The following is a 14,896-nucleotide window of genomic DNA, read 5'->3' as shown; positions in this document are numbered from 1 at the left end:
ATAATTGTCAAGATATTGCTGCAAAGTTGCCATTACATGGCTGCCTGAAGTTGTCATACTTGAGTCAAAGACACTTTTGTTTGTCAGAACACAGGATCTCTATACTTTTAAATAATAAATACATTAATCACCTTCAATAAACCAAAAAGGTCAAAGGTCTAGGGGGTTAATAAGCACAGATTAATCATGGTTCCACACTTGCAAGGTTCACCAGTCCTTTCTTGTGCCCTGTGTTTGCTTTGGCCATTCCCTCCTCCACAGCTTAACACTGCACTTTTCCAGAGCAGGTGCGAGGGGGTGCTGAGTAAGCTGAACACAGATTTTTGGGGGTTGGTCTGGGATGACCACTGAATCCCTCCATCCCGGCTTTTTGACCTGCAATCAAAGCCCTGACTTTGGGAGAGTACACAGTGGGAGAAGGGGATTGGAGGCCATATGCTACTCATCCACCTGCATACTGACAGGCAGACAGGCCATGTCACAACAATCCCAAACACCCCTGTGCCCTGGCCTAACCTTAGCCAACCCCCTGCCTGCCCCAGCTAACCCCTGCTGACCTCTGTGGCCATCTGTTACAGGGCTCTGGGATGTGTTGATTTGCTAGGGGGGAGTGGGATGAGAAGTGAGGCTGGAATAGGGATTGGGGCTCCTGGATTTGTGATGGGTGACAGAGGAGCGTTGAGGGAATTTGCTAAAAAAGCATGATGGGGTTCAAAGTGAGGCACTGCACAGATTGACTGTAAAAAATATTTTTTAAAGATCTGTTTGCTTAAGCATTTTGGCATGCACAAATTTTGTAGAATACCTAGAAGCGTTTCACTGGGTCATTCTGTTAAGGAGCACAGCATACATTCACAACAGCTTGGGATGAGTGTGGGCTCAATGTCACATCCATCTCTGCCTGCTGTCTTTCTTCACTGCACTGAAGCCATCAGTGCTGCCATAAAACCAATCAGAAGGAGGAGGACTGCCCACTCCTCCTTGAATACAAACAAACAATCCTTTCCCTATTGCATGAAAATATCTTTTCCTACAAACGTTTGCCGTTGTAGTACCCCTTAAGAGGTACCATCTTGTTTTAAAGGGGTCCCATTTTACCAGATGGGTAGGGTTTACAACATTGCAGCTGTGTGAATATTGTGGTTCACATTTCCCCATGCAGTTGGACAGAGGCAACTCTATGTTGGATAAAACATGTCATATAAAGTACTGTACTTACTATTCATGCCAGAGCTCTTTTCCAAGGAGTTCTGGGATACCTGGCTTCACTAAAGTTAACAGAGCAGTCCATGAAAACTAGTCTCAAGAAGCTAGTGTCAGCTGTGATATTGTCCACCATGAAAATGTGTTTTGCACTCAAGTTTACAATAGAAATTGAAAGGAGATGACAAATAACACAAATGAGCACCAAAATGCCACTGCAATGTCTGATCTGCTGAAACATGACATCAGCTGCCACACTTCACCAACCTCTGTGCAAGTAGTTTGTTCCAAACACACAAGACAACATCCAACCAGCCCACATTGTCTGTCTTTATTTTCTTTTTTTGTGCTGCTAAAATTTTACCTTTTTTTTTATCTCACCTGTTGAGGTTTAGAGAAACACCCAGGACAGGTGTGTCTGTGCTATTATGCAACTGACTTTACTTCTATTAAAGACATCAGGTGGCTTTCTTCTTCCTGTCCCTTCCTGTCCTCGATTGGACAGAAAAGGGCCAGTCTCTCCCCTCCCAATACTGTGAAGTACTATTAAGGCTGACCTTTGCCCTGTCTCTCCTGAGCTATTTTTACCGGCACGTGCTTGATGTGTACCCAGTGACCAGACTAAGAGAGGGTAGTAGCCTTATTCCCCCCGACCATACTCAGTCCTCCACAGTGACAGAGTTAATGCTTTACATAGTAACATATTACAGTATTGGGATAAATTCATCATATTAAGTTTGGAGTCTATGACACGTAGACATCACCAGACAATTGGTGTCCTCTGTGGTGATGCCATGCTAAGTCTGTAATTTAACTAGCCTGAGCCTAGTTTTAGGAGTACAGTCTAGCTGTACATCCGATGACCCAGACTAGCCTGAGCCAAACAGAAAAAAAATCCTCTCAACTACAACTCTAAAATTGCCTTCTCTGCTCACTTATTACACTGGTAAGCCTACATTATTATTACTATAATTATTATATACAGTATTAATCGAGCAATGTTGTGTACACAGAGGCGACAAAAACCTTCCCTGTAACAGAAAGGAACGTTGAACAGACCCAGCTGTATGCAGGACGGACATCTTTCTTGACTGGTTGGGGAGAAAGAAGAAGCGAGTGAAAGAGACAGACAGACAGAATGACAGACAGAGACAAAGACAGACACAGAGACAGACAGAAAGACAGACAATCCCAGAGATGCAAGCAACTACAATAACTATGATAATATCTATAGTAATTTGAATATGATTTACATGTTATGGCAGTTAGTATACCAGAGTGATATAAATAGTAACAACAACAACTACAGTTAAGGTGATAGAATGATAGTTATAATAATAATAATGGTGGTAAATATGATCAATAATATGAGTAGTAGTAATAACAGCTGTGATACAATGAGAAATACGACTGATGATGTTGTTGTGGCTATGAATTTGGGAATTTATAAAACAAATGATAATATTTATGAATAATAGTAATAATAGTAGAAGGAAGCGTCACACAGGACAGCAGCAGCATGCACCACCACGATCAGCAAAGACCTGCGAGACAAAAAAGCATGACTTAGGGGAGAGAAAGTTAATTAGTAATATGCATTAATAGGACATAAATGATACAGATTGAGAGGACCGAAGCGTACCACGAAATTTATTATCCCCCGGCAGACTAGGCCTATAGCAGCATAACTAAGGGCTATTAAATGTAAGCAAAGAAGAAAATTTTTATTCTACTTTTAATTTGGAGACTGTCTGCCTCCCTACCAACACTTGTGAGTTTGTTCCACAGGAGAGGAGCTTGGTAGCTGAAGGCTCTGCCTCTCATTCTACTTTTGGAGACTCTAGGAACGACAAGTAGCCCTGCATTCTTAGAGCGCATCGATCTAGTCGGATAATACGGTACTATGAACTCTTTAAGATAAGATAAGGTAAGAAGAAGGATTTTAAATTATATTCTATATTTTACAGGTAGCCAGTGTAACATAATCCAGAGTAACAGTATCTTTAGCTATTGAGTTTCGGAAGCCTTTGGGGCCAAGTACAATAACTTCAGTTTTATCTGAGTTTAACATCAGAAAATTGCAGGTAATCCAATTTTTTATTTTCTAAATGCACATTTGAAGTTTATCTTACTGATCGGTTTCTTCTGGTTTAATTGATTAATAAAATTGGGTATCATCAGCATAACAATGAAAATTTATGGAGTGTTTCCTTATAATATTTCCTAAGGGAAGTATATATAAGGTGAATAGAATCAGTCCAAGGACAGAACCCTGTGGGGCTCTGTGACTAACTTTACTGTACATGGAGGATTGCTCGTTAACATGTACAAATGTCGTTAACATGTACAAACTGAGATCGATCCAATAAATAAGACTTAATATGATTCCTTTAATACCAATTAGATGCTCCAGTCTTTTGAACAGGAGGGGATGGTCAATAGCAGCACTAATATCTAGTAAAACAAGTACAGAGACAAGTCCTTTGTCTGAAGCTATTAGAAGGTCGTTAGTAATTTTTTGCCAGTGCTGTCTCAGTGCTATGATGCGCTCTAAATCCTGACTGGAAGTCCTCAAATAACTCATTATTATGTAAAAAGTCACACAGCTGATTGGCAACCAATTAGAGAAGAAAAAAAATAGAGAGAAAAGAAAGGTTGGATATAGGTCTATAGTTGGCTAGTACCTCTGGATCAAGACCGGGCTTTTTAAGAAGAGGTTTAACTACAGCTACTTTAAAAGACTGTGGTACATAACCTGCTGATAAAGACATATTAATCATATCTAATACAGGAGTGCTAACTATAGGTAACACTTCTTTAAGTAACCTAGTTGGACTAGGGTATGGAGTATAGAAAATAGAGAATAGAGTAGGAGACAAGTAGAGGGTTTTGATGACGAAATAGTGAGGTGAATTTGTTAAGGTCAACTGTAGAAAAGCAGTCCAAGAATATATCAGGTCGTACTGTTGTTTCTAAGGTTCCTGGGTTTGAAGATAATTTGGTGCCAAGCGAGTTGATTTTGTCTCTAATAATTTTATCTTTAAAGAAGGTCATGAAGTCGTTACTACTGAGGGTTATAGGAATGGATGGATCAATAGAGCTGTGGCTCTCTGTCAGCCTGGCTACAGTGCTGAAAAGAAATTTAGGTTTGTTCTTATTCTCCTCTATTACAGATGAGTAATAGGCTGCTCTGGCATTACGGAGGGCCTTCCTATATGTTTTTAGACTTTCATGCCAAACTAAGCGAGATTCCTCCAATTTAGTGGAGCGCTATTTACTTTCCAATTTTCGCGATCCTTGTTTTAATTCACAGGTTTGTGAGTTATACCATGGAGCTTTTGCCCAGAGGTGAGTAGTCCTGTAATTTTAATTCAAAAGTTATTAAATAATGGTCTGATAGAATAGGATTCTGTGGAAAGACTATTAAGTCTTTAATTTCCACACCAAAAGCCAAAACAAGGTCGAGGGTGTGATTAAAACAGTGAGTATGTTTATGTACACTGACTAAAACCAATCGAATCTAACAGAGAGATAAAGGCAGTACTAAGGCTATTATTATCAACGTCCACGTGAATATTAAAATCTCCTACAATGATTACTTTATCAGATTTAAGGACTAAATTTGACAGAAACTCTGAGAATTCAGACAGAAATTCAGAGCACAGACCAGGAGCACGGTACACTATAACAAGTATAATTGGCTGCAAGGTTTTCCAGGTTGAATGTGAAAGACAAAGAACAAGACTTTCAAATGAATTATAATTTAGTTTAAGTTTAGGGTTGATTAATAGGCCTGAGTCATAAATAGCTGCAACGCCTCCTCCTCGGCCACTGCCTCGAGGAATATAAGTATTAATATGACTGGGAGGAGTGGATTCATTTAGGCTAACATATTCTTTATGACACAGCCAGGTTTCAGTCACACAGAGTACATCAATATGGTTATCTGATATCAGATAATTTATTTATACAGCTTTAGATGACAGAGATCTGATGTTTAATAGTCCACATTTTATTTTACAACTTTGTTGCACTATGGCAGAGTTGGTGATAATTTTCATAAGGTTTTCTTGTATAGCTCCTCTTATGTTAACGTTTGAGTTTATTAATTTAAATGATCAGGGGGCAGACTGCTTGAGTTGAGAAATGCTCCAGAGGCAGCGCAGAGAGGTGTTTTAGAATGTGACTTTGCTTCCTGATCCTAACTCTCTGAGGAAGCATTGATCCAAAATCGTTCATAATTATTTGTGTTATCGTTTGCGCTTGTTGGTTGATATAATTAGTTTTTTTCTACATCGGGTCATGTTGATAATTAGCTAAATGGCAAACTAGTGTCTTGAATCTGTCCTGTCTTTTTTGTTCCTTTTTTTAATGATGAATGGTATGGTTATAGCTCTCACGCAGGTGCAGAACAGACATGCTAGTTGGCTGTTAGCTGTAGTCTTTGTGGTGTGTTCAAGTGCAACTTTTTGGGGCGTGACACAGACAATGAGAGGCAACGCCTTTTGTCGCTGCAAATTTTTTTATATCATGTTGCTGTGAATGGTCATATAGGTGTTTGACTTCTTTCACTAACTAGTTAGGGTAGTCAGAGCCTTTTGCTGAAAACAGCTGTCTGTGGCAACTGGAGAGCAAAGTTGTAGACTGTCAAACTAAAACAAGCTAAAATAGAAGATCAGGAAAACTGAGGGCAACTGCTTTCACATAACACAGTCTTTATAAACTATTGATGAGTGCAGCTATAAAAATGTGCCTCACAAACCCCAAGAATTAAATCTTTAGGTACGGTCTTTCATCAAAGCCATTGCATGCCTATTAGACAGCGTGACAACATTATTACTACTGTGTGATGTGTGTGTGAGCAATTTCACCTTAGTTATTTATGGGTAGGAGACAGAAACATCAAGTGCCAGAAGCAGAAAAATTTAGGCCAGTCATGTATTGGTGCTTTTGCAATAACATCCTGAAGGTTGTATTTTTAGTCCAAGTCTTTGAGTCAGGGACATGAGGCGGCCAGCCCAGGAGGGCCTTTACTGTCCAGATGGTGACAGCGCTCTGATGGTTTTGCCTTTGAGGTGCCAAGATGGAAACATTTGGAATAGGAGTGAGTCACACGTACCGGTCACAGGATGGACAGTTACTCATGACTGCAGAAAACACATGCACATATACAATATGTGTGTGTGCACATGAACACACACTCGCTCCAACACAGTCATGCTGTATTTATATCACACATTTGTTAGTTCCTAAAGTACACCAGTGAGTTGTACTGGCCACAAACATCCAGTACACAAAGGTGAACCTACTTACGTACATGCTGTACACAGAAACATTTCTCTCTTGCATGTTTGTATCATCTCTTTTTATGGGCTCATCATTTGCATGGTAGATGTAAGGTGCAGGAATGCGTTGCAGCATTTATTAACAAACTATAATCATCTTTTAGACCATTTGCCATCATCTTAGTTTATATATTTCAATATCCTGTATCATATCTGAGTAGGATGGACAGAGTACAGTATATACATTTCCTTCATGCTTTGAAGGTTTGCACTCCATCTGGCAAAGTGTAAACTGACATCTCTGTGTATCCAGTTGGAGGCAAGAGGCCTGACACTCCAAATGATGACATGTTTCCATGTGTGACAATGAGCAACAGGCTTTAGCAGGAAACAAGACACCTGTTGCTCTGGTCCAATTACTGCAATTTGTCAACCAGGCAAATATTGATTTTCAGATTTATACCTTCAAATGAGTGAGTGACCTTTACTTATATTAAAAACAGTTATTATGAAGCACTTGCAGAAATAGACCAAAGAAAAGTGGAGACCGAAGAGAGGGTATACTTTATTTTCCCCAAGGGTAAATTATTTTCCACTTCACAGTACAGATTTATGTGTGTATGTGAAAACACTAAAATATACAAAAGTATAAAATATCTAAACATATACATTTAGTATAACTGTACTGCCATCTTTTCTGAAAACAGCAGTTGACAAAAGTGACCTGTATTTAGTTGTTTAGTTATTCAGCGGCACTCAAAATGATATACCTATCACAGAGTTTCTGTTTCTGTCCTGTATCCTAGAGAAAGTGGTCCATATATTTAAAAAAGTGACAAAATTGTAGCCACTGTAGAGGACACAGAAGCAAACACGGAATTAAAGGAATACAATCCCTCTGTCATCCTTCCTTTCTGCCCCCAAACAGACCTTCTAACTCCCCCATCTTGTCATCTGGAACCCCTGTGGAGAGCAAATTACTAATTCCAGAGTCACAACTCTATTCCATGGTGTAAGGGAGATGAAAAGATTGTAATCCGCCTCTCAGGAAGCATTACGCAGGACTTCCAGTCGTGTTGTTACATTTTCCCATGAACTAAAACTCTTTTGGGGGGTGGGTTGTAAAAGTATATGAACTCAACAGAAAGAGAGAAATGTTGCTGTTTGATCATTTAATGCAGAGATTTATGTGAGATGAAAGACTTGGGGTGAAAGCAGAGATATTAGGGGCCACTTGCAATAGCTTGCCTGTTAAAAATCTAATGCACAAAATATACATATTGCTTCTTCATGTTTGAACCATATATGATCAATGCACTGTTCTAATCAAAACCTAAAATCAACTTAACATCATCAGGAGGAATAGATCCACCATCTAAGAGTTGCCTATGAAAGAATCACAATATATACAACAATTTACTTTAAAGGGACATCATACATCAGATAGAAACAGTAAGCACTAACCCTCTTAATTACAGTTCAAATATGAACAGTTGGACACATCAGAGGATTTATGGCAGACTGCCTCTGATGCTTTGTTTCATCTGAAAAGGACACACTGACATCAAGTGGTCAAACATATTACTACAGATACTATGCACAGACTGTTCCAAAAACTTCTTTCATGCAGTAAACCTAAAAGTACAGTAAAGTGGTTACTTAGTTATGTTGTACATCAAAGTAAGCCACAATAAATTCCAATGAATTTAGTTTTGATATATATATATATATATTTTTTTTTATAAAATTCACTTTAGTCTTTTCTTTCCTTGTGTGCACTCTTATGTTAGTAGTGTTAAATGGCGGAGGTTTGGCTCTTGTTCCCCCTCTGTGCTACTCGACCCACGTGTGAGAGTGAACAGGAATGATAATGGAAAGCAGCTCGTGTCGATGATGTAACCAGTAACCAGTGACCAGTAAAAGAGGTGATCATAATCTCATAATCTGTTAAAGTAGGCAAAAGTTAATTGAACACTTTTGATGCAAAACTAATAATAATAATACATTTTATTTATAGGCATTTTCTAAGCACTCAAGGACACCGTGCATTTGTTAAAAACAGTGTGACACAAACAATAATAAAAATGGGGAGTAAACTAAATGATCAAATCTACTGAACTACTGATATGAAAGACTGAACACACTGCTCCATACAGCAACTCCATAAACTCAATGGAAATAGACTAAGCACCAGTTGCCTTTTGTCCAGAATCACAATGCCACCATCTTTGTCCTTAATTATTGCACAGTTGCCAAAACAACAATGAAAACACATGCCGCTCAATTGAAGTAGCAATTGAATATGAAGGTAAATGGCTTGCAGTCGGCATCAATTCAAAAATAAAGCCAAAAATACACTCAACAAAAACATAAACGCAACACTTTTGTTTTTGCTCCCATTTTTCATGAGATGGACTTAAAGATCTAAAATTCATTCCAGATACACAATATTACCATTTCTCTCAAACATTATTTACAAATCTGTCTAAATGTGTGATAGTGAGCACTTCTGCTTTGCTGAGATAATCCATCCCACCTCACAGGTGTGCCACATCCAGATGCTGATCTGACATCATGATTAGTGCACAGGTGTGCCTTAGACTGTCCACAATAAAAGGCCACCCTGAAATGTGCAGTTTTGTCTCACAGCAAAATGCCACAGATGCCACAAGCATTGAGGGAGCGTGCAATTGGCATGCTGACAGCAGGAATGTCAACCAGATCTGTTGCTCTTGCATTGAATGTTCATTTCTCCACCATAAGCCGTCTCCAAAGGCGTTTCAGAGAATATGGCAGTACATCCAACCGGCCTCACAACCGCAGACCACGTGTAACCACGCCAGCCCAGGACCTCCACATCCAGCAGGTTCACCTCCAAGATCGTCTGAGACCAGACACTGAGACAGCTGCTGAAACAATTGGTTTACATAACCAAACAATTTCTGCACAAACTGTCAGAAACCGTCTCAGTGAAGCTCAACTGCATGCTCGTCGTCCTCATCGGGGTCTTGACCTGACTCCAGCTCGTCGCCGTAACAGACTTGAGTGGGCAAATGCTCACATTCGATGGCGTCTGGCACGTTGGAGAGGTGTTCTCTTCACGGATGAATCTCGGTTTACATTGTTCAGGGCAGATGGCAGACAGCGTTTTTGGCGTCGTGTGGATGAGCGCTTTGCTGATGTCAATGTTGTGGATCGAGTGGCCCATGGTGGTGGTGGGGTTATGGTATGGGCAGGCATCTGTTATCGACGAAGAACACAGGTGCATTTTATTGATGGCATTCTGAATGCACAGAGATACGGTGATGAGATCCTGCGGCCCATTGTTGTGCCATACATCCATGAACATCACCTCATGTTTCAGCAAGATAATGCATGCATGCCATGTTGCAAGGATCTGTACACAATTCTTGGAAGCTGAAAATGTCCCAGTTCTTGCATGGCCAGCATACTCACTGGACATGTCACCCATTGAGTGTACCAGTTCCCACTAATATCCAGCAACTTCACACAGCCATTGAAGAGGAGTGGACCAATACTCCACAGGCCACAATTGACAATCTGATAAACTCTATGCGAAGGAGATGTGTTGCACTGCATGAGGCAAATGGTGGTCACACCAGATACTGACTGGTTATAATATTGTGTATCTGGAATGAATTTTAGATGTTTAAGTCCATCTCATGAAAAATGGGAGCAAAAACAAAAGTGTTGCGTTTTTGTTGAGTGTAGTTTCTGATACCTATCTGTATTATTTATATATATTGAAGTGTGCATGGGCATATAGGTGCTAATATCTCTTAAATACGAGTTTACCACTTAAAAATAAAAGAAAAACAACAAAACCGCCAACAAATGACTAAATATTTCTGGCACAAACTTCTTCCTCACGAATCAATCTGCAACCTATCTGCCATCTTTATGTATTTGATTATGCGTAACTGCTACATTTCTCATAGTAGCATCTGAACTATTGAAGTAATACATAAATTACATATATTCATTCATTCATCTTCAACAGCTTGTCCCAAATAAACAGAACAAATACAAATACAAGTTTATTACTTGTATACTTTGCTAAAGCAGCAGTGCAAAAAACCACTTTAGAAATCTTTTATATTATTATTAGAAGTGTGAGCATATTCTCAGTTCATTATAGTTTCTGTAATTCATGGGAAACCCGGCATCTCCTTCTTCCACACTTTTCACTAGGTGTTTATTATTTGTAGGTCTAATAGCTAACTTTTGCAAACAATGTTTACCACTTGCAGTAGAACCCCAGAAATGATGCATCGTGCAGGTCTGGAGATGTTTGGAAGATGCCCTGACAATCGTAAGTCCTTTAAGTTCACAGATTCCCGTTGAAGCTCAACAAGCATAAGCTGGCTGCTTATTTTTAACAGGCTTAATCAGGAATGTGTTTCTCGGAAGCAGAAACACATGTCCTGCCTCTTCCTCACTGAGTCCTTTGAGTTTTGATTGAGTTCTCTTTGTGCATCACAGAACTGTAGCCAACAGGAGGAGGCCACATGTGAGTAGAGTCTGGTGAAGTGGTAACCATTGCTGCTGATATTCCCATTTAATGAAAGATGGTCTTTTTTTTCCTTGAATCTGTGAATGAGTTTGGACATGTGCCATGCAAGGTCAGACTGTCTGTACAACTTTTCAACCACTATAATATTGTGTGGACATTCTTGGGCGACAAAGAATGAGAACTTCTGACTTTGGTGGTCCTGACTTTTCCTGTAGGGTCACTATGAGGTTGCCATGTTTTTTTAACCAAATGTCTCAATGGATTCCTATGAAATTGAGTTCATTCATGTCCCCCTTTGAATTAATTCTGATATATTTTGTCCCTTCTTTGCTAATTAGCAAACTGCAGTAATAGTAGTGGGAGCATGCTAACACGCTTAACCATAGCCGTTTTCTCATATGGACAATGGAAGTTTTTTTCCTTTCACACATGTAGCACACAGCAGGAGATTGTCTGTGTCAAATGTGTTCTCCTAAACTGTAAATACACTGATTGGTTTAGGTGAGGGGTGGTGCCTGGGTGGTGCCTGCAGGAAGCTGGGCATGACGTGGATTACACCGTGGTCATGTAGCCAGTTTGTATTTTGCTCATGACAGTCGAGTTTCTTCCCATTCATTAAATTTGTCTAATTTCCGTGTGTGTCCTTACTGACAGAAGTTCCTGAATCTCATTGTTTTTCCAGTTAGACAGTTGGTGTCTTTGTGTTAATCAGCCTTTTTCACCTTGGTTGTTTTTTTTATCCACAAGCCTCCTGGTAGAAATGTCATCAAAATGCTCTCTAGCTAACTGTGAATTATCTTGACAATGAGCTGCTCGTTTTACACATGGACTCAATTGGACATTACGTTGACTTTGGATTAGAGAACTGGCATTTGAAAGTCTGTTTAATGTCTGTTTCAACTGATTTACACATACAGCGCTCTGGGTAATCTCTAGACAATTACAGGTTTTCTGTGCATGTATGAAAGTATGCTAGTACTGTCAATGTTCAAATGCAGATATTAGCATAGCTCAAATACTAATAGAGTGTTTTGATGACATTTCAATGCAATGACTTTCAGTCCAATTCTCTGCCTAAAAGGAATCTGGACCTTGCAAATTGTTGTTGTTGTTGTTGTTTAGTTGTTAAATGTCATTGTCAATCAGGTTGTCTTGAAATGTTCAGTATTTCAGCATCAAAAACGTTCATCTCAAAAGATGTGGATTTAGGATTATTGGTGTAAGTGGGTGTCCTGTCATCTAATTCTGCACTCACACTTTTTCTCTAGTGAGATAATATAGTTTCTTTGAAACATCACTATTCCTAAACATTCTCTTGCTTTTTATGACCTCTCATTTTACAAGTTTGGAGTTCTCACCACTGCAGAAAAACAAACTCATTACATTCTTAAAATAAAAAAGAATGACAGAGAAACTGTAATAAGAGTCACATACCTGAAGCCTGCTTATTTTAACCCTTGTATTGTGTTAGAAAGCTGTTTACACCTGTGGTGGGTCCATTTGGACCCATGATTTTAAAATGCTTGAAAATGCTTAAAATCACCAGTTTTCTTCAAATGTTGTTTTTCAGCTAATTGCCGGCTTAGTATGTCTTCATATAAATGGAACCAGTGTGTGAATTTTTTTTAGTTGGCTCCACAGGCACAGTATTTTAAAATATACTCGTTTTTGATTGCAAACTGTTTAAATTCACTAAATATATTTATTTTTCTTATAGAATGAGTAATAATAAACTGTAAATGTGTTATAAACTAATATTAGAGTACATCTACCAAAAAAATTAAAAAATTAAAATTATTAACAATAGTGACATCTTTGGTGTTTCGGGTCAAAACAGACCCGCATAGATAAATGGTAGGATAAAGACAACAAGTCAATTTTTTCCATAAAACCAACTTTTATTTAACCATACCAATTAACCAAACAATTTAACCATAAACTGAACATTGAAAATAATATGGTGTTAGCGCAGGTATGTCATTCTGAATTAACCATAATCTAAACACTGGAAACAATGTGTTGTCGGTTAACTTGAACTGTGTGCGCGTGTGTATGTGTGTGTGTGTGTGTGTGTGTCCGTGTCTGTGCGTGTCTCTGTGTGTGTGTGTGTATGTTTGTGTTCAAATGCATGAATCACAGTATTTGATGGTTACCGTGTGCTCCTTGCAAATTAATTTCTTGCATGAATGGCAAGTGGTGTTGGATTTCCTGTCCTTGTTGGCAGGGCAGGACTGGCACCTCTTTCTCTTCCTCCTGGAATCTCCTCCCTGGTTCTTATCAGAGGATGATGGTGTGGGTGTTGGCTAAAGCTCTCTCACCAAACGAACAGACACTTGGGTTCGGGGCAGCCGCTCTCGTCTTTCGATGAAGGGAGACACTAGAGACTTGCCCAACTCCTCCAGAAAAAGCCTCCTCTTGAAGGTTTTTTCTCCATTCCATCCTGGATCTATTTCAGTCCACACCACAAATGCGTTGTATGCAGACACATCCAGTATGTTGTTAAACACAACCATTGGCCACCTTTTGTCCCCCGCTTGCATGTATACGTGCCTGTGACCTTGTCCAGGTTGTTCTTATTGTAGTCCAGAATTATGTCTGGCTTCTTGTCCTCCCTACTGCTCACACCAGCATCCCTGTGGAGAGTGGACATCACTAGTACATTTTTGTTTTTCTTGGGACTGTAGGAGACAATTGTGGTCCTTTCTGTGAATGCAAACTTTGATGAGAGAGGAGCCCTATATTTTGTTCCTAGAAGAGCTAGGGGAAGCTCAGGTTTGTTCTTCCTGACTGTTCCCAAAATCGTCAGCTTCCTCTTTAGAAGCTCTTGCGCTTGGTCATAGGAGGTGAAAAAATTATCACAGGTTATGTTGTTCCCCCGAAGACCCTTGGTCATGTCCAGGACGACCCCCTTGCCTTGGTTCTTCTCTGGCACTCCGCTGGCAGGTTTTCCTGTATTTATTTGCATATTCCATGCATAGGCTGTTTTTGCATCACATGCTGCCCATATTTTGATACCATATTTTCCAGGCTTGTTTGGCATGTACTGCCTGAAGGGACAGCGGCCTCTGAAAGGGACTAGCAGTTCATCCGCTGTCACCTCTGGCCCAGGATTGTACACAAAGAGTAAATGTTCCACCCATTTGTCCCAAACCTCCCTGATGGGAGCAAGCTTGTCATTCTCACGACGAGCAACTCTTGTCTCCCTGTTGCCAAAACGTAGCACTCTTGATAATACATGAAAGGCTTGAAGCGACATTGTGGCACGAAAAATAGGGCATCCTGACTCACTATCCCATAAGCTGGCCGTAGCTTCATTACAGAATCTGTATACCCCTGCAAGAAGCAACAGTCCCATGTAGGCATCAAGCTCTGTTTCGTCCATCTCTGTCCAGCTATCACCAAACACTCTTCTCCCTTCCATGTTGGTCATCTCAAGTAGGATATTCTGAATAGGTCGTGGAAACAACAGATCAAATGCTGACTTGATGTCTTGTGTGACACAGCGTATCTAGTAGGCCCTGGAGTCATTCTGAGGATGTTCTCTGTTGGTGCCCTGGATTGGGTTTGAAGAGGGCTTGATAACCATGAAATGTCACCTTTCTTGACTTGAAAACCTCTCTTTGATCATCTGTGACATCTGGGTCCTCCTCATCAGATGTTTGGTCTTGTTCAGGGTCATACTGAACGTCATCCTCATCCTCAGACACATCCTCCTCAGCTTCACTTTGCCCTCTATCCTCGGGATCACCATCATTACCAAAGATATGATCCAGCGCCTCATGAACAGTATACCTTTTGCTCCTGTTGACTGATGCTCCTACAGAATTCAACTGATAATATCCCACCCAAACCCTCTTTATATGTGCAATGTGTA

This window comes from Echiichthys vipera (genome assembly GCF_963691815.1).
Source record: "Echiichthys vipera genome assembly, chromosome: 10".
NCBI classification, from domain to species: Eukaryota; Metazoa; Chordata; class Actinopteri; order Perciformes; family Trachinidae; genus Echiichthys; species Echiichthys vipera.
The sequence above is the reverse complement of the archived record's forward strand: the minus strand, read 5'-3'. Positions refer to the sequence as shown.